Genomic DNA, 19430 nt, shown 5'->3' with positions numbered 1-19430 from the left:
TCTCTAACTCCCCTTGTCTTCCATGCTATTTGTTATGATCTACAAAAAAGTGAAACCATATGATAATTGACTCTCTCTGCTTGACTTATTTCACTCAGCATAATCTCTTCCAGTCCTGTCCATGTTGCTACAAAAGTTGGGTATTCATCCTTTCTGATGGAGGCATAATACTCCATAGTGTATATGGACCACATCTTCCTTATCCATTTGTCCGTTGAAGGGCATCTTGGTTCTTTTCATAGTTTGGCGACCATGGCCATTGCTGCTATAAACATTGGGGTACAGATGGCCCTTCTTTTCACTACATCTGTATCTTTGGGACAAATACCCAGGAGTGCAATTGCAGGGTCATAGGGAAGCTCTATTTTTAATTTCTTGAGGAATCTCCACACTGTTCTCCAAAGTGGGTGCACCAACTTGCATTCCCACCAACAATGTAAGAGGGTTCCCCTTTCTCCACATCCCCTCCAACACATGTTGTTTCCTGACTTGCTAATTTTGGCCATTCTAACTGGCGTAAGGTGATATCTCAATGTGATTTTAATTTTAATCTCCCTGATGGCTAGTGATGATGAGCATTTTTTCATGTGTCTGATAGCCATTTGTATGTCTTCATTGGAGAAGTGTCTGTTCATATCTTCTGCCCATATTTTTTATATGATTATCTGTTTTGTGTGTGTTGAGTTTGAGGAGTTCTTTATAGATCCTGGATATCAACCTTTTGTCTGTACTGTCATTTGCAAATATCTTCTCCCATTCCATGGGTTGCCTCTTTGTTTTGTTGACTGTTTTCTTTGCTGTGCAGAAGCTTTTGATTTTGATGAAGTCCCAAAAGTTTGTTTTCGTTTTTGTTTCCTTTGCCTTTGGAGAAATATCTTGAAAGAAGTTGCTGTAGCTGATATCAAAGAGGTTACTGCCTATGTTCTCCTTTAGGATTCTGATGGATTCCTGTCTCACATTGAGGTCTTTTATCCATTTTGAGTTTATCTTCGTGTAGGGTGTTAAGAGAATGGTCGAGTTTCATTCTTCTACATATAGCTGTCCAGTTTTCCCAGCACCATTTATTGAAGAGAATGTCTTTTTTCCACTGTATATTTTTTCCTGTTTTGTCAAATATTATTTGACCATAGAGTTGAGGGTTCATATCTGGGCTCTCTACTCTGTTCCACTGGACTATGTGTCTATTTTTATGCCAGTACCATGCTGCCTTGGTGATCACAGCTTTGTAGTAAAGCTTGAAATCAGGTAACGTGATGCCCCCAGTTTTATTTTTGTTTTTCAACATTTCCTTAGTGATTTGGGGTCTCTTCTGATTCCATACAAATTTTTGGATTATTTGCTCCAGCTCTTTGAAAAATACTAGTGGAATTTTGATCGGAATTAGAGCCTGACTTTTCAAAAAAATTTTTTTAAAGGAATTACTTAATCAACAAATATGTGACCAACCCTGCTGTAGGTTGGAGGTAATGTGGTTATTTATGTAAAACCCTAATCCATTGATTCTCTTATGTTCTCAGATTAACTTGTATCGACTCTAGCCCAATTTCATATTCTTATTTCCTAATACTTGTGGAAGTATTCGAAATACAGTTCCAGGTTTTCTTGTCACTGAGCAAATTCAAAGAGTTGACTGTCTTTCTTTCTTCTCCTTCTCCTCTTCCCCCTCTTTCCTTTGTACACCTATATACATACATGTACATGCTTGGCATATATATTATATATATATAATATCAGTATATAATAAATATATATTTGGGTATATAATATATTGGATAAATATTTGGGTATATAATAAATATATTATATTTGGGTAGATACCATATTAACACTGGAAACTTCTCAAGTAACTTCGATAGTAAAAACTTTTCATCTCACTTGATATCATTGATGTGTTAAAATTATTGTTCCTGAGTAAGCATGTGAATCCTTGACGTGAATTTGCCATTCTCACGAGCATATTACACTGTGCTCTTCTTTCCTTGGTTCTTCAATATGGTGAAAAGTTCTTACTCACCTCTATTCTAGTTGTACAGATAAGCTGACCCCCTCAAAGCCCATTCCAAACTCCTTTTCTTTTCTTTTTTTTTTTTTAAAGATTTTATTTATTTATTTGACAGAGAGAGTTCACAGTAGACAGATAGGCAGGCAGAGAGAGAGAGAGAGGGAAGCAGGCTCCCTGCTGAGCAGAGATCCCGATGCGGGACTCGATCCCAGGATACTGAGATCATGACCCGAGCCGAAGGCAGCGGCTCAACCCACTGAGCCACCCAGGCGCCCCAAACTCCTTTTCAACTGACTTCTTCTTCTACAAAATCTACGAAACAAAGAACGCTCACAATCCCACCTCCTATAAGCCAGAGTGTTGATGATGTAACACGACTGTGGGCAAGGAGGTGGTGAGGGAAACTCTGAGGGAGGCCCTCCCTCCTTTTCTTGTCAGAGAAGAAGGTAAAGCCATGTAAGGAAGGAAACTTTACTCTTCCACTTGCACCCATCTTTCTCTTTGTCTGCGATGCTGAGAGACTTAGCAGCTGTCTTGTGACCATTAGGATGAAAGTTGTATGCTAAAAAAATGACGGAAGACAAAAAGAGCGACATCCCGATTCCTAGGGCTGTGGGATTCTTATTATCTGAGAGACACTCACCTCTCCTTTTAGGCATTGTTTTTTGGGTTGTCTGTTATTTGCAGCCAAGTCTGGTGCTAACTTAGGCATGAGTCTTGCTAGCACCCTCCTCTGTACTACATTCGTTCTCTTCTGACGTGGTGTGGGCTCTCATCTCCTCACCTCCCACACTCTGAGGTGCTGCCAGCTAGAATGACTGATGCTTTTCTAATCCTACTTCCCACTTGAGGTACACAGTGTCCAAAAAAACAGTGGAGTGGCAGGGATCATGGTGAAAGCAAATTTCTCTTTTATTTATTTATTTTTATTTTTTAAAAGATTTTATTTATTATTTATTTGACAGAGAGAGAGAGAGAGAGAGATCACAAGTAGCAGAGAGGCAGGCAGAGGGGGAGGGGGAAGCAGGCTCCCTGTTGAGCAGACTGCCCCATGCAGGGCTCCATCCCAGGACCCTGAGATCATGACCTGAGCCAAAGGCAGAGGCTTAACCCACTGAGCCACCCAGGTGCCCCGGTGAAGGCAAATTTCAACGTATTTTACTGTCCTGTGATGTCTTTCATTTGTTTCTTTTGAAGTCTCTTCACTGGAGAGAAATGTTCACTCTCCACTGCCTGTGCCTCAGCTGATGCCTCTCCCTAGAAATATGAGGCATATTTTCACTTGTTTCACCTAGAAGTGGATCAACTGTTCCATGTTAACTACAGATCTCTCTTTCTCTCTAAAAATACTCGTGATGTAATAACAGAGGGGTGAATTTGCTGTTTAGTGCCTTGATTGTATTTTAGAAGAGCAGGATGATGTGGGATTTGATAAATTTGCATGATGCAAAGGCAGGCCTGTAACTGTTTGGACAGGAGGCTAAAGAGAGTGAGAAACATCAGGAGTTACACAGAGGGATGGATAGAGAAAAGAAAGGGCCAGCTGAGGAAGGTAAGGCCAGAGAAATGGCTTAGGCTGGAGTCCTACATTAAATAAAATGATCTGTGAGGGGAAAAAAAAATTACAGCCATTAGGTTAGCTTAAAGGGCTTTAAAAATCTGAATCCAGTATTTAGTTTGAATGGATGCTTTGCTTGAATGGAAAACCATTTATAGGTCTTCCTGTCTTTATATGTCAGTGAAATCTGTTATTTTCCTAAATGGTTTTAGCAGAGAAACTATAGAAAAGGCCTAACTGTCACCTTTGGTTCAACAACAAGCCAAACAGATGTTGGACAAGCAGAGGGTCTCCAGGATTCAACTGAAACTGCTTCTTAGAAAGGTCACTGTTCTAGGGCTTCCCGAAAAATCACCAGAATCTCATGGAGTGAACTTCGAGGCAATGATATGAGCTTTATTTAAAAAATTTTTTTAAGGTTTTCATTTAGTTAGTTGTCATAGAGTCTGAGAGAGAGAGAGATCGAGCACAAGCAGAAGGAACAGCAGGCAGAGGGAGAGAGCTGCCCTGAGAAAGGAACATGAAGGGGGACTCGATCCCAGGACCTTGGGATCATGACTTGAGAGAAGGCAGATGGTCAATGGATCAAGCCATCCACGTGCTCCTATATGTGCTTTAAAGAGCCTTGTGAACGCTGGTGGCAGGGAAAACGGTTAAATGATAGTAACAGAAGGGTCTCTCCTAATAGGTATGAAGTTTTGCTTAAATATCTTTCATATTTGAGAAATTTGGGGGAGAGAATTTTTATTTTTCCTTAAAACTTTTTGCTTTTTTTCCAACATGGAAGCTAATGATCAGAAGAACTATGTCTAGAACAGGTCTCAATAAGTCATATCAACTCATATAATAAGTCTGGATAAATACTTAATTTAGAAATAGATTTTAAAGATACAAAATTGGGAAAGTATAAAATTAATAAGAAGTTAGGACTTCTTTTGTTCCAGAGACTGTTAAAAGATAATATTTTATTTAAAAATAATTCTATTTAAGCCCTATACTGAACATTTCTATAGATGCATTCAGATCCTTTGAGGAAGCAACATAAAACTTTCTGCAGAATCCTATTGCCAAATTGGATGAAAAATGTCATTTGTCACTTTTTTTTTCTTTTTTTAAAGATTGTTTGGCCAAACCTCATTTGCGGTAGAGTTTTCATTTCACTCTTCGCATTTATTTTGGTGCTAAAATACAATGGTATTTTTTAATGAATTTGGACTACATTGTGAAAGAAATTTTAAGCAAGGGAAAGTAATTATAAGTAATTACAATTAGCTAAAACTTGGAAATAATCTGTTTTAATCACCTTGATTTAGAGCCAGTCCATTCTGAAATGCTATTCTAATTGCTTTTATCACATTTTCTCAGGCTTATTACTAGGAAAGATATATATACATATACATATATATGTATATATATATATATGATAAAGACACACACATATCTATATGTGTGTGTCTTAATATGTACTACTATGTATACAAGTATTTTCTTGACAAATACTGATTTTTTTCAATATGATTTACCACAGTCCCCTTCTTTCCCATTTTTCCTAATACACTTGATTATCCAAAGACCATTTTTCCTCAAAAGCGATAAAGGCTGTCAGACAAAAACTTCTTCAAGTGAACTTTATGCTCACTGTTTTTGAAGTAGGAATCAGTTACATTGTCAAATTGGTTTCAAAATCCAAGAGAGGTGGCAGGTTATATCGATGTAAATATCTTTTCTACTACTTTTACTATAGCTTTTATAAAAATGTCACTGTTAGGGAAACAGGGTAAAGTATATGCCACATCTCTTTGCGATCGATCAATCGATTAGTTTATCTCTTTTACAGCTTCATGTGAATCTACAGCTATCTTGAAAATTTCAGTTGAAATAAAATCCAAGATAAATGCTTCCAGGCAAGACAGATTGGCTTTGGAAATGCAGACAATGGGGATGCTTCACGTAAAATACAATCAGGATTATTAATTAGCTAACATGTTCCAATATGAAGTGCCTTTTTCCTATGTAAAGATAATCCTTTCCACTTAACTTTTGATTTACCTCCTCTTTGGTGACAGGATCTTCCTTTTTTGAGTAAATCCTGTTTTACTATGTGTTCACTTTTTCCTTTTTGAATATTATGGTGACATTACTTCATTGTTCCTGAAATTTGTAATTTTACTACAACTTCCAGCTTCTAATTTCTGATTTTGAGAGTCTATGCCCCTTTGAGTGGAAGAACTCAGTTCTGGAGAATGTTGCCAAGGTTTGATTACTCAGCTTATGTTGTCCTCCTGGACCTAGAGCTTAGTTCAGTAGTAGATTCGTGATAGTCACAGATCCAGTCAAATTCCAGAGAATGTTTTGGAAATTCAAGGTTTCTGTGATATGCAAATGTGAAACCTACATATCTTTCATTAGTATAATCAGCCAGTCTGGGATAGACTTCCTGCACAGAGATGAGCAGACTCAAGAGAGGTAAAGGAATGGAGACCTGATTAAAGATTACCTAAAGACCCTACTGTCTCTGAATTTTTTCAAATGCACCGTACAAAAACCAACCAATCAACCAACCAAGCAAAAACTCTAACCCTTTTTTGTTGCAACATAATGAGTCTTACTGAACTTGACTGATCCTGACCTCAGCAGTAGAAAATTGGGTGTTGTGAGTAAAAATGTGGAACTGGCTGAACCAAGGAAGGTGTAAAGAGAGAATTGCTCTGCCTTGTGCTGGAGAGTTGGCTTTCTATCTGTAGTTACAAAGGACTTTCCCAAACCATGGCCTGCTGGGCTTTGGGATATGGATCAGTAAGAAAGGTCAGAATGCTGAAGTGTGTAGAAGGCTTTTGATGTTCAGTAATGTCCTATGACAGTGAGATCTGCTTCTGAAAGTAGGCCTCGGAAGGTTGAGAGGTGGGAAAATAGGTTTTGTTAAGGAGGATCTTCAGCCTGTAGATTGTTACCAAAAATGACTTAGAATCCAGTTATCTGGTTTCTCATAGAGTTGGAATATCTAATTTCTGGCCCCAAGCTGAGGTTAATATAAACAAAAATAAGGAGAGGATTTAGCAAGAGATAAATTTAGGGGACAGAAGGGGACTGATTTTCCAGTCTTCTTTCTGGTTCCTCTGTTGAGGTTTCACTGTCTGTCAAAATGTAAAGGTCCTGTTTTGGTGAAATACCTGGGATGCAGCCATGGGGGTCAAGGAATACATTATATTTTCCTGTCAGTCATGTGATTTGGGGTGGGAACTATTGGACTGAGGATTAGGAGTACAGTAGAAACAAATGCTGGCCTAGTAAGAAACAGGAATTTCTCGGCCCATGTCTGGGTTTAGCAGTTCTTACTAGATAACATCTATGGCTTTAACTATTAGCCCCTGATATGTGCTAGAAACAAACAGATAAGAATATTTCTTAATTTCCAAAACAGCAGTGTTTCCCCATAAAACCAACCAAACCTAGCTAAAAATAGGTCATTATCTGCTCAACTCTAGACCACAAACTCACACTATCAGAAAGTAATCAGGTCAGATACAGCAGCCATACAATTGTCTGATGTTGCAGTGGGATGGGGAATGAACAAGGAAATTGTCCCAGAAAGTTGTCCTAGGAACTGTTCCATTTAGAAATGGCTAGAGAGCACTTTCATTTCAATTCCTCTTTTTCTCAAGTGGGAGGTTTTATTGTAATTACCACGTTTTCCCTTCACCAATAAATGTTAGATATTGTGTGGTAGATACCTTCTCAATTTTAGCTACTAGTGGTGTTCTTGGAGAAGACTACACCTGGGTTTGTCCTAGATACAGTACCTGAAAGGATTTTGAATTCACTCCATTGAGGTAGGGAGGGAATATATTTCACTTAGGTACAGGCATTTTTGGAAGTGTGTATCTGGGATGAAAGGTATGTTTGGATGTTGGATATTGTAAGCAAAACTGTATACTAGAGTGGAATCATCTTTCAGTTTTCTCCCTGGGTCCAATGCCAACTTTTTCCTCACCTCACTAACAACCTCTAATTAGGCAATTCAAGAGGATCTAGGGAAATTGACCCCACTACTGACTCTAGTAACTTCTTCTTATCAGAGAAACAGAAAATCAAATCATTTCTGAAGCTAACTCTACTTCTGGATCATTTTGCTTAAAGGGTCAGTAAATTCTCTTTGTTGTTCAAGAAATTCAAGATGGATATCAGAAAAAAAAAAAAAAAAACATGTTCAAAGTTTAAATCCCTTTCTGGAAAGAAAAGAAAAGAAAAGAAAAGAAAAGAAAAGAAAAGAAAAGAAAAGAAAAGAAAAGAAACAAACCTCCCTTTGTGTCTATCTTCTTCTAGCTATCATTTCATTATTTTTCTTTTTATCACTACAATAGTCGAAAATGGATTATTTCCTTGGTCTCTGCAATTCCTCTTCTCTCATTTACTTGACAACCCCCTGGTTTCTGTTTTCCATCCTCATCATTTTACAGATACAGCTATTCTCAAGGACATAAGTTGTTTGCCACAGTCAAATCAGTGGACCTACTTCAGTTCTTAGCTTATTTGGTCTCTCTCCATTGGTATTAGTTGATACCAACTTCCTTTCTTCTTTCTAGAGTCCTTCTCTCATTGCTTATGTTTTTTTAATGTAACTTTCAAATAGCTTTTGCTCAATCCTTTTGCTTCCTCTTCTTCCGCCTATATTTTCCAGAGTTTCATTGGTGCTATTTCCCATTCCCTTGACTTTCAAGCAAGTCAAACCTTACTGTATATCTTTATATAAATTGTAAATGTTTTCCTAGTTTTGTGAAAATCCCAAGGATTCCTCTCTTCTCAAATATTCTTGTTTCTGACCTAAACTCTTGCCTCTGTGACTTGAAACTTAATACCAATATTAATATCTGAGTACTATGAATTCAATATTCTTATATGTGTTTGCTTTATCTGAATTTCAGCACAGTAATATGAATTTATGCTTGGGTTATCACTTGTTAGGAATTCTCTGTCCTATCTAGGACCTTGTATTAGTCAGGGTCCAGAGAAACAGAACCATAAGGGTATATACAAATACATAGAAAAAGATTTGTTATGAGGGATTGGCTTGCATGAGCCAGTGAGCCAATTATGGAGGCTAAGAAGTCCTATAGTCTGCCATCTGCAAGCTGCAGGTCCAGGAAAGCCAGTTATATAGTCTCAGTCCAAACCTGAAGGCTTCAGAACCAGAGGGGTCAGTAGTGAGAGCCACAGTCTGAGACCAAATACCTGACAACCAGGAGTGAAAATATATATCCCAGCTCAAGCAGAAAACAAATTTGTCCTACCTCTGCTTTTTTGTTTTATTCAAGCCCTTAACAGATTGAATGATGTCAATCTATACCAGTGAGGGTGATCTTCTTTACTCAGTCCACTGATTCAATTGCTAATCTCTTCTGGGAACACCCTCACAGATACACCCAGAAATAATATTTTATTTGCTATCTGAGTATCTCTAAGTCCAGTCAGTTGGACACATAAAACTAATCATCACAGGTCTGTAGAACATAACACCTACTTCTTCCTCCCTCCACTCGAAGACAAGGGAAAAAGGGAGGAATTGTACATAGATTGAATTTCCTTCTTACCACCTCCTGTACATCAGTGAAAGCTGTGTTGCATCATCAATTGAATACTAGAAGGCTACTGGAAACCAAGAGAAGGATAGAAAGGAGGCTACGTAATTGCAGGCAATTTTTTTATATCATCAGAGTCTGCATCTTCAACCAGTGATATTGGTTTGATAAGAGGTAACAAAGATAAAAAATAAAGTTAAAAACTGAGGGAAGAGGTGGTAGAAACCCTTGTTGGTCAAGTAGAACCTAATTAGATAGATGGAATAGGACTCTGGTTCTTTAGAACCGGTACACTTAGGGTGGGCCTGGGGGAAAATGGAGAACTCCAGCATAAATAAGGGGTCTATGTGGGAGTGTTAATGATAGACAGCTGGTTCCTTCATTGTGTTACTTTTTGAAATTTTCCTTCTGAAAATGTTTTCTAAAATGTAAAGGGGTTTGTTATTCTTCAGACTTTGCAGGTAGATGTTGCTGATGAAGAATGCAGGGCTTGGATCTTGGGGTAGAAACTCTAGACAGGTAATAATTATTTGAATTCATTGTTCATTGAGAAAGAGATGCCAAAGACAAGAAAATTGTTTTCAAGGGGCTCTGTGTGTCTAAAGAAACTAGAAAGAGTAATTTTAGTCATACCATCTCATCAGGAAAGGAAACTGTGGTTTATTTCTAGTGATTTATTTTCTAGTCTTTTCTTTCTAAACTCATCTCTTAAATTATGGCATTCTCCAGATGTCCATCCTCGACCCACTGTTCTTATGCTATGAACTCTTCCAGAGTGATCTCATTTCCTCTCATGATTTCAGTTCCTGGTGACTTCAGTCCTCTATCTTTATCCTTGACATTTTCTCACAGATTCATACTTCTATCCATCTGTCTACTCAATGTCTCCCATAATGTCGTCTTAAAGTCTCAAACTCAACTTTTTTAAAACGGTAATTACTCCCACCACCACAAATCTGCTCTTCTCCCATCTGCCTAACTCCTTTATTATTATTATTTTTCCATTCTTTCTTGTCTTTGGAGGTACTGACAACACCTCATTTACCCAAGCTAAAAATCATCCTCAGTGACGCTTTCTTCTCCTTGTCCCAATATCCGATAAATTCCCATGAATTTTAACTTTAATTTTAATTTTTCTACCCTCTCCCCTACTTTCCATCATCCATTAACCTTGTTTTAATTCAGGCCACTATCCTCTTTTATCCTAAATTATTGGAGCAACTTCTTAATTGGTCTCTGATGGTCATAATTTTCATTGTAAGCAATAGAAAATGACTTTGGCTAGCTCAAGCAGAAGAGAATATTTCACACAGGTTTGGGAATATTTAGAGAATCAACAGGATTGTTGGAAAACCAGATTCAGAAAATGTGTGGAAACCAATGGAGTCTTGTCAGTTGGGGCCACAGCCAATGTGACGTGTTATAACAATCTGTTTAGGATGTTACTGCTAGAACTGGCCTTGCTTTAAAAAGTACCATTTTCACCTCTGGGTCCTAAACACTGTTTTTGAATGCCACAGCTAACTGTCCTTTCATATTATTCGCTCCATATTCAATGTCCTGAGTGCAAGTGTCAGACTGGCCAATCCTAAACATGCTTTAGGTACTGGAAGATGGAGAGAAGAAAAAAAATCTGTTTTCATTCCATTGCTATGCTAGAAGTGAGTCCTGCTGTCCTCAAGCTTCACTCAATAGGGCAATTCTTTTAAGCTGGAAATACTGAAAAATTGGGTGGCAATAATAATAATAACAAAAAGAAACATCCAATAAGTGGACCTCCCTAATCAATCTTCCCCCTGAAAACCAGGGGAAGAGAGGAGACAGGTGCCTACAAGGATGTTACTGCAGAGACCCAGGCAGGAAATGATGGGCTCCTGAAGTAAAGTTGTGACAACGAAATGTGGAGAAATGGATAGATCTGAGGGTCATATAGGATTTGTGATTTACAGACCTGTGGGATGTGAGAGAAAAATTAAGGTTGGCATTGAGATTTCTTTCTCAAGCAGTTAGGCAGGAACAAGTGATTCCTTTAATTTGGGGTATATTTAATTTGAGGGCCTGTGGGAGAATGAACAAAGATGTCATTTAAGGGGATGATTCTGAGTTTGGGGTTCAGAGGACAGAGCAACATTGGAGATGTGATGTTTTTTTTTTTTTTTTGAGCCATTAACATAAAATTGATTATTAATAAGGTGGTAGGAGCTATGTTGTCACCCATGTGTAGTATACAGAGTGGGAATGCCCAATTCCATGGAAGCTGACACAGATAGGTTCTGCTGCCCAGCATGCCTTTTTGTGGCAGCCACCCCAAGACTTTTGAGCCATATCACCTCAGTTCTTCCAGATTTAGCACTCGGCTCATTGCTTTTCTTTTGTTAACATTAATCCTGCCAAACTCTTGGTGATTTCAATATGCCTCTACTGAGTGTATTTCCATTACCCTGGTTTCTCAAATCCTCGACCTCCTCATTTTCAAAGACTTTTGCTTTCATCCTCCATCAGCCATTGACTTTTTATTTTCAGACCCTGGGTTGGTGTTTTTCAATTATGACCTTGTAGCAGATTATAAAATTAATGAAATTATCATAGGGAGAATTTTTGTTTAAGATTTTATTTATTTATTTGAGAGAAAGAGAGAGAGAGAAAACACAAGCAGGTAGAGGGGCAGAGGGAGAGGGAGAAGCAGACTCCCCACTGAGCAGAGAGCCCGACAAGGGGCACAATCTTAGGACTCCAGGATCATGACCTGAGCTGAAGGCAGATGCTTAATGGACTAAGCCACTCAGGCACCCATAAGGAGTATTTCTTTTAAGTTGAAATTTCTTTTAAAATTTTTTCTAAATTAAAAATATCAGCACACTTAGTATATGCTTAGTGTCTGAACCTGGTTATACAATGATCTAACCTAATTGTATTACAAGATTTACAATTGTTTACATACTGCAAGATGAGAAAAGGCAGACTAAAAACAAGATGGCAAGATTGGGTGGGATTATTTTGTATTTTTTAGTGAATTAAAAATGTATGGCTTCAGAAAGGACAAGGATAAGAATGATGTCTTTGAGTAGGGAAGGGAAAATGGAATCCAATACTCAAAATATTATATCTACCATTACTGCATAATTAATTTTCTTTGTTTACAAGACTATTATCACCTGCAGACATAGATGTAATAAAATTTTCATGAAAAAAATAAAAATGACCCCATATGACCATACATCCTACTCCAACTTCAATTCTGTTTCATTTTACAGAAAATTTTCTGTACTTACTACTTCCTTTCTATCTTTCCTTGAAGCTTATTATGACCACTGCAGTCAGATTCTTATTTTTACTGCTTTACCACAACTGCTCTTTTAAAGTTACAAAAATTTCTGTTTTCTAAACACAATGAGCATTTGATGTAACTTAATTCATAAACAATGTTTGACAGGGTTGATCATTGTCTCCTTTATGAAACCCTTTTTTTGCTTCACCTGGATTCCTTAATAGTCTCTCTTCTCTCTTCTCACATTGCAATTGTATCTCACTCTGTAACATTTTCAAGTGTTAACCACTTCCTGCAGCTGGACACAGTCACTTCCTGTGGCTTCAGCGAGGCCACTGAACTCTTCCGGTTTATTTTTCCCCTCTTTGGAGACTACTCAGTTTTCTTTATAAGCTACTCTTATTATTATCCCCCAAATCCTCCAAAATGAATGTTCCTTCAGGGATCCCTTCTTAGCTCTCCATTCTTTATTTATTCAATAAATATAGAGTACAGGTTTATTATGGATAGACGTTCTCATAGGTGTTAGGATGTAGCAGTGAACCAAATAAGCAGAATTTGCTTACGTGAAGTAAGACCTGCTGGGGGAGAGCAGAAAATAAGCACGTAAGTAAAAACATGGAGATAAGTGAGATGAAAGAAAATAGAGCATAATGAGGCTATGCAAAGTTAGTTAGTCAGTGGAGAGGCAATATTTATGTAGGGGTCAGGAGTGCTTGCTTCAGCAGCACATGTACTAAAAAATGTACGGGTCAGGAAGGGTCCTTAAAGAAGTAAGGAAGTTACAGGTTATAATTTGGAGGTGGACATTTCAGGAAGATGAAACAGCAATACACAAAGAATGTCAAGTAGGAGGATGCCCCATATGTACAAGAAAAACAAGAAGTCCAGTGTGTCTGGAGTGGGAAGATGGTGAGAAGACAATGGGAGGGTATGCAGTCAGTGAGGAAAGTAAGGACCATAGCAAGGAAAGCTTTGCCAACCATGAGAAAAACTTCAGATTTTATTCTGAGTGAGATAAAAAAACCACAAGAGAATTTCAAGCAACAAGAATCTACATCCTGAGGTTTAACTTTGCTAAGGGAAGACCGAATGACTTTAGTGAAGGTTGAGGGGGGAGGGTTGCAAATTGAATCATAAAGATCAATTAAGAAGTTATTGAAATGACTCCTCTGAGAAGTGATGACAGTTTGTACTAGGGTCATGGTGGGAGAGATGATGAGCCCTGGTAAAATTTTGGATCTAGTTCAATGACAGAATTGGCAGGATTTCTTGAAGTTTTGGATGTGAAGCTTAAGAATAAGAAAGAAGTCAAGGATAACTAAGTTTTTGGGCTGAGCAACTGGTAGAATGGAGCCGCCATTAAACGAGGTAGAGACTACTAGAGGAGAAACACAATGGGGGAAGGTGCTGGGGTAATCAAGCTTTGGTTTTATTTTTAAATAAAAATATTATTTTATTTTGGTTTCATTGTAAGCTTGACCTACCTGTTGGAAATGAAGTGTATATGTCAAGTAAGCAGGTGGGTATATGATTCTGGAGTTTAAGGGTTAAATCCTCGCTTGAAAAATACATTTAGTGTTGTCAGACCATAATTAAACTCATGGAACTAGAGAGTCAGAGATCACCTAGGATGAGAGGGTTAGATATAGAATTAAAAAGTCAGAGCCCCTATTCTTGTAAAGATTTCTTCCAGCGGGGTGGCCCCAATTAGCCAGCAATCTTTACTGCCATTTCATTCCTGTCGCTGTCTTGAGCCTCAGCAATGCCAAGACCATTAACTGTAAAATCAGAGTGGAGCCTTCAAATGGCTCTGACACTGAGTAGACATTGAGCTAAAACTAATGGAGTATTAGGAGCTTTCCGTAGTTCAGAAGGAAATGAAATAAATTTGGCTGCAAAGAATAAGAGGTTGCCTTTTAAAATCAAGAGCTGAACTTGGTCATGGATCTTTGCCAAACCATTCAGAGGCTGCCTTGCTAAGCAGGGAGAGGAGGATGAATATTATCGACACTGCAAGGTCATGTTGAAGGAGTCGCTGGTCCACCAACCCCTTTTGTGATAATGCTTGCAGGATTGTCAGTCTCAGCTAGACTTCTGGTGGAGGAGCATGTCCAGTTGCCTGGTGGATTTTTCATTACACCAAAAGAGAATCACTTGAGGAATGTGTGGGAATTGGAGCCTGGAATTATGTACTTTTGGTCGTCTCCATTTTGGCTTGCGGTAACATTAAATCTTTTCCCTTCACTGTTGCTCCTGTGTTGCCCTTGGCTAACACTCCTGAATTCATGTGCCTTCTGGGTTCTGGCAGGTGGTGCAAGGGGCAAGTTTCTGTGTCAGCAGTGTGGGTGCAAGCATGTCTGTTGGCCTGAATATCAAGGAGATACCAGCTAAAAAATTCACATTTATTGCCTCAGAGTTTGAAGTCAAATCTCTACCCATCATCTTCTGAAATTCCTATAATGGCCCATGTGTATTTGGGGGAAAGGATCTGTTTTTATAAATTTAAAGAAGTGACAAACACAGCAAACAGTAAAAACTGAGGCTCTTGAATGAAGACATAGGTCACATAAAGAGATCTTCTGAAATATATAATGGACCACTAAATTGACCATCCACATGTGGGAAATGTTCTTCAGTTTGTTAAACCATCCAGTGAGTGGGCTGTGAAGCATTATTGTATTCCTTAAGGGTTTTAGTTTAAAGGCCATATAGAAATGGAGCAAAGGAATTAATTGAAAGGGTATTGAGAATCTCAGAATCACTGGGAAGGCAGAACAAAGAGGTTTGCGTTTGATGCGAGATCCACAACTTAAGACACATTAGGAGAAAATACAATTGTATCTACTGCTAAGGGCAATATCTTGATCTGCATCCCACCTACATTGTTCCTGGGGATCCCCTGGTTCTGCCATCCCCAAGAAACAGACACTGATGTTGCCAGCGCTGGCATAGTTTCAGCTGTTCCTTCTTTTCATTGTTAATTTCTGGTTTATAACACATGGTGGGTACATCTGATTGGCTTAGCATAGGAGATGGGTCCATCACTAGCTGCAAAAACAGCTGGGTTGGTTGTGTATCTGGCATCTTTTGCTTCTACAGTAGGATATACCTCCCATCAAGATTTATAAGATAAAAAATATCCTAAATGTACAGAAGAAGGTCAGATGCTGGGCAGCCAAAAAAGTGACATTTGTCTATATTAGTATATACCCTTTGGCTGCTTAAAATCAGCACATCCTTCCTTCTAAACTTACACTTCGAGAAGAAAAAATTGCTTGCATGTAACATAATAAATTATTCTATATAAAACCAAGGCTGTACCTACTGCTTTCCCAGACAGAAACCACACAAATCTTATCAGTTACTACATCTAGGTCAGGCCACAGTTGCTGGGTAATATCCATTCCTCCCTTTGCTTTTCCATGACCCCAACCAGAGATACCACCACTTCACATAAAATAGTGGGGGAAAGGGAACAAAAAGAGTGGGGAAACTAGTAGAAGTATAAAAGTATGTATGTGACACAGAGAGGAAGTCCTTTTAAAATTTTTTTTTATTCATTTCACTTTAAGTAATCTCTGCACCCAGCATGGGGCTTGAACTCGTGATCCTGAGATCAAGAGTCACGTGGTCTTCAGACTGAGGCAGCCAGGCTCCCAGACCCCCCCCCCTCTCCTTTCTTTTTTCTCTCTCATCCCGCTCTGTATGGCAGAAGACAGTCACTGTCTTATTGATAAAAGCTTCTCAACCCTCACAACAATTTCTCCATTTCCTATCTCCACAACCATCTTGGATCAAGATGTTGGCGTCCAATAGGCTCTGTAAACATTCTTCTCTTGTCCCTCCTTATCTCCCTACCACATTGTTTCCATGAGAGCTAGTTATCTCTAAAACAGCGCATCCGATTGTGTCACTCCCCTGCTTCCAGTAACTTGTAATGATTCTTTGGAAAGAGTCCACAGCCTTCAGCGGGGCCTGGCAGGTTTTCCCGCGGGCAACCTCTGTTCTTCTCCCGCCTTGTGCCCCGTGTCTCCCTCATTTCTCATTAACGCTCCTCTCTCAGTTTCTCAGAAACCTCGTTCCTTCCAGCCACAGGGACTGACAATGATGTTCTCTCTTTGCTTGGAATGTCCTTGCCAACAGCTTCTCATCCTTCAGCTCCTGGGATTTCCCCTCCATTTCAAATCTTCATGTCTCTATCCCATATTCCCTCATACCACTTACTGTCACAAAAATTATTCCTGTTATGATCTGCTAAATACCTTGACCTGGGAAACCTAAGGTCTGTGAGGAAAGGGGCTGCATCAGCCGGTGCACCGTTAGGTCCTCAGTGCCTGGGAGACTTCCAACCGGGCCTGTGGTCAGGGCCCCACAGGTGACTGCTGACCAAATGGGTAAATGAAGAGTGTCCTGCATTGGTAATTACTAGGCGAGGCGTTATTTATATATGGCTGCTTCCCAGGTTCTGTTTTCTCATGCTCAAACTCTATTTAATCCCCCGATTTCTCAGGTAGTTAGCTTTGGATGGGAAGGCATTAAAAGAAGAATTTTGTTACCATATCAGCCTCATTTTTTTTTTTTTTTTTTGCCGTGGAGAGGTGTGACAGCTTTACAACAGACCACATCTCATTTGTTTCCCAGCCCTCAACTTTGGCAAGACTATTTCTCTGCTAATTCGAGTGACCAAGAATTCGTGCAATTTCCTTGGAAGAAATTTTGATTCTCTGCACCTAGACTTCGTTGTTCTACCAGGCTCCATTTCTTCTTGCACCTGACTTTCTTTTTTTTACAGAACCAATTCTGTTGCCTTTGTATAAACCTCTCATATTAAAAAATTTGACTTTCAAATGCACGATGTCCTAGGATGTGTATATTGGAATGACCAGAAATAACTCAGTGACATATTCATCTTGCTTATTTCATACATATTTCCAACTCATGACTCATTGGTTTAAGGAAGACAAATGTGAACTAAGAGCAAAACAGAGGCCTTGATGTACTTGTGCCTGAGAGGAAGATGAATCACTGGGCTGCTGGCAAAGTGTCCCGTTCAGGGTTGCCTGCCTCGTGGGCGTGAATGACCCCCACTGTTCCCTGTCCTGGCCCCACGCACAAACTCATATGCAACCTCACACAAACACACGTCCCCGACACCACACACGTCTTACTTTAGAAGCCCCGTGGGACTATTTTAGGCTGGAAGGCATGCGTGTGATGAAGAAAGTGACTGTCTTGGAGGCTATAACTTGATATATTAACACGTCAGAGGGACCCAAAGTGTTAGCAGTGGCATTTTCATTCTCGGTTTTCAAAGAATTTTATTTTCCTCTCTCCTTCCACCATCTGTTTTTCTTACTGTAGCAAATGTCATTTCCTATGGAGTTTAATAGGATACGAAGTGGGATTGTTTTACAGTGAATTTTGATGTAGTTTCATGATTTTCTTGAGAGTGGTTTTACTCCCTCCCCTTGCCCAACCCTCCCCCTCCCTCTTCCTTCTTTCTCTTCTTCCTTCATTTTCCTCAGAAAAATTAAGCTCGTTTTGACATTATATTAATCATATCAAGTTGAAAATAACCACACTGAGTTTGCTTCTCAATTCTGGACTGAAATCTGTGATAAGATGAAGTTCTTGACTGTGTCAACTTTTATTTTATTTTGTTTCTGTAACAAACAGGAATTCTCAAAATGGCGTTAAACCGTTCAGTAGTCAATTTCCATTGACGAGCCAAGGATTCTAATTTCTGTTGGTGTGTGGAGAAGGCGTCAATGCCGAGTGCAGAGTCGCAAGAGGAGGGACCAGGAGAGTGCAGGAAGCCATGGTGAGAGGACGCTCTGAGAGACCACTTCTTTGTGACAAGCAGTGTTGAAACTTGACATATATGGATTCATTTAATTGTCACCATAACGACATGATGGAGGTATTACTGCTTTTTTCCAACTAACACACGAGAAAACAGAGGCATGGAAAAATTAAGGACACACAGCTGCTAATAGGCAGAGGTAAGAGTCCACACATGAAAGGGTCACACTATACGCTGTTTTCTCTCAGATGACACCAACGTATAAATTTGCAGCACAATGGAGGAGAGAGTCTTTTGTGAAACATTAGAATGGTCTTTTTTTTAAAATTTATTTTTTATTTTCAGAATAACAGTATTCATTATTTTTGCACCACACCCAGTACTCCATGCAATTCGTGCCCTCTCTAATATCCACCACCTGGTACCCGACCTCTCACCCCCTGCCCCTCCAAAACCCTCAGATTGTTTTTCAGAGAACGGTCTTTTGCTGTCTTCCCTTAGGGGAAAAAAAAAAAATCCCAAAGCTTTTTAGAAAGCTCCTCTCATTACAGCAAGGGAGACAATTCCAGAAGGCAAGAGTATGGCCAACCTGAGAAGGTTGCTGTGTGGTGCAGGGGAGGGTGGAGGAGAGAGGGAAGAGAGAACCGGCTTGTTGGGGGAGGGAGATGCAGGCAAGAGGCTGTACCCGACTGATCAGGGACACTGCTATTGATGAGAAACACCATGAAGTCTGTGCCAGAAAAATTCCACTGCCTCAACTCTTTTCTCTCCTTGACTGATTTGATGAAGAGCTTCTCTTTTTTAGGGAGAATGAGGATTAAGAAGTGCAGACATGACCCTATCTATTGAGACAGGCTCAGGTTTGTGGAGTTGCTAGGAAGAGAGGTGCCACAGGAAGGTACTTTCAACCCATTAACCCATGCTTCTCAGGGAAAGCTGAGATAGAGATAAAATGATTCATATTTTGGAGACATGTGTTCAGGACAACTGCTATGATTTTTTTTTTTTTTTTAAACCCAACAAACTTTTCTTCTTAGATTGGCTTTCTTTTCCAACAAGGGCTTCCAAACTTAGACGTAGCTGAATGTTGGAGTCAATTTCTTGGGCTGAGGACCCCCCGGCTCTCCACTGCTTCTCTTCTATTTATTCAGGGAGTCTGATTTTGCTCCCAGACTCTGTTAGATGACCTTGTTCAAAAAGGAAATAGTCTTAAATTTTGC

At 39.2% G+C, this 19430-nt stretch overlaps 1 long non-coding RNA gene across 2 annotated transcripts in view; it reads left to right on the top strand.

The window, feature by feature from the left end:
* Positions 1 to 19430, top strand: part of LOC131813795 (uncharacterized) — a 176291-nt gene that overhangs the window by 23909 nt on the left and 132952 nt on the right. Inside the window, exon 1 of one of the 2 annotated variants that reach the window (XR_009346980.1) lies at positions 18094 to 18409. The exons of the other annotated variant lie outside the window; for it this stretch is intronic. This is a non-coding gene — a long non-coding RNA (uncharacterized LOC131813795). Of the gene's footprint in view, positions 1 to 18093; positions 18410 to 19430 lie in introns of those variants that run through there. 2 annotated transcript variants of the gene reach the window in all.

Source organism: Mustela lutreola, chromosome 13, assembly GCF_030435805.1.
Source record: "Mustela lutreola isolate mMusLut2 chromosome 13, mMusLut2.pri, whole genome shotgun sequence".
In the NCBI taxonomy this organism is placed as follows: domain Eukaryota; kingdom Metazoa; phylum Chordata; class Mammalia; order Carnivora; family Mustelidae; genus Mustela; species Mustela lutreola.
The sequence above is the reverse complement of the archived record's forward strand: the minus strand, read 5'-3'. Positions and strand labels throughout refer to the sequence as shown.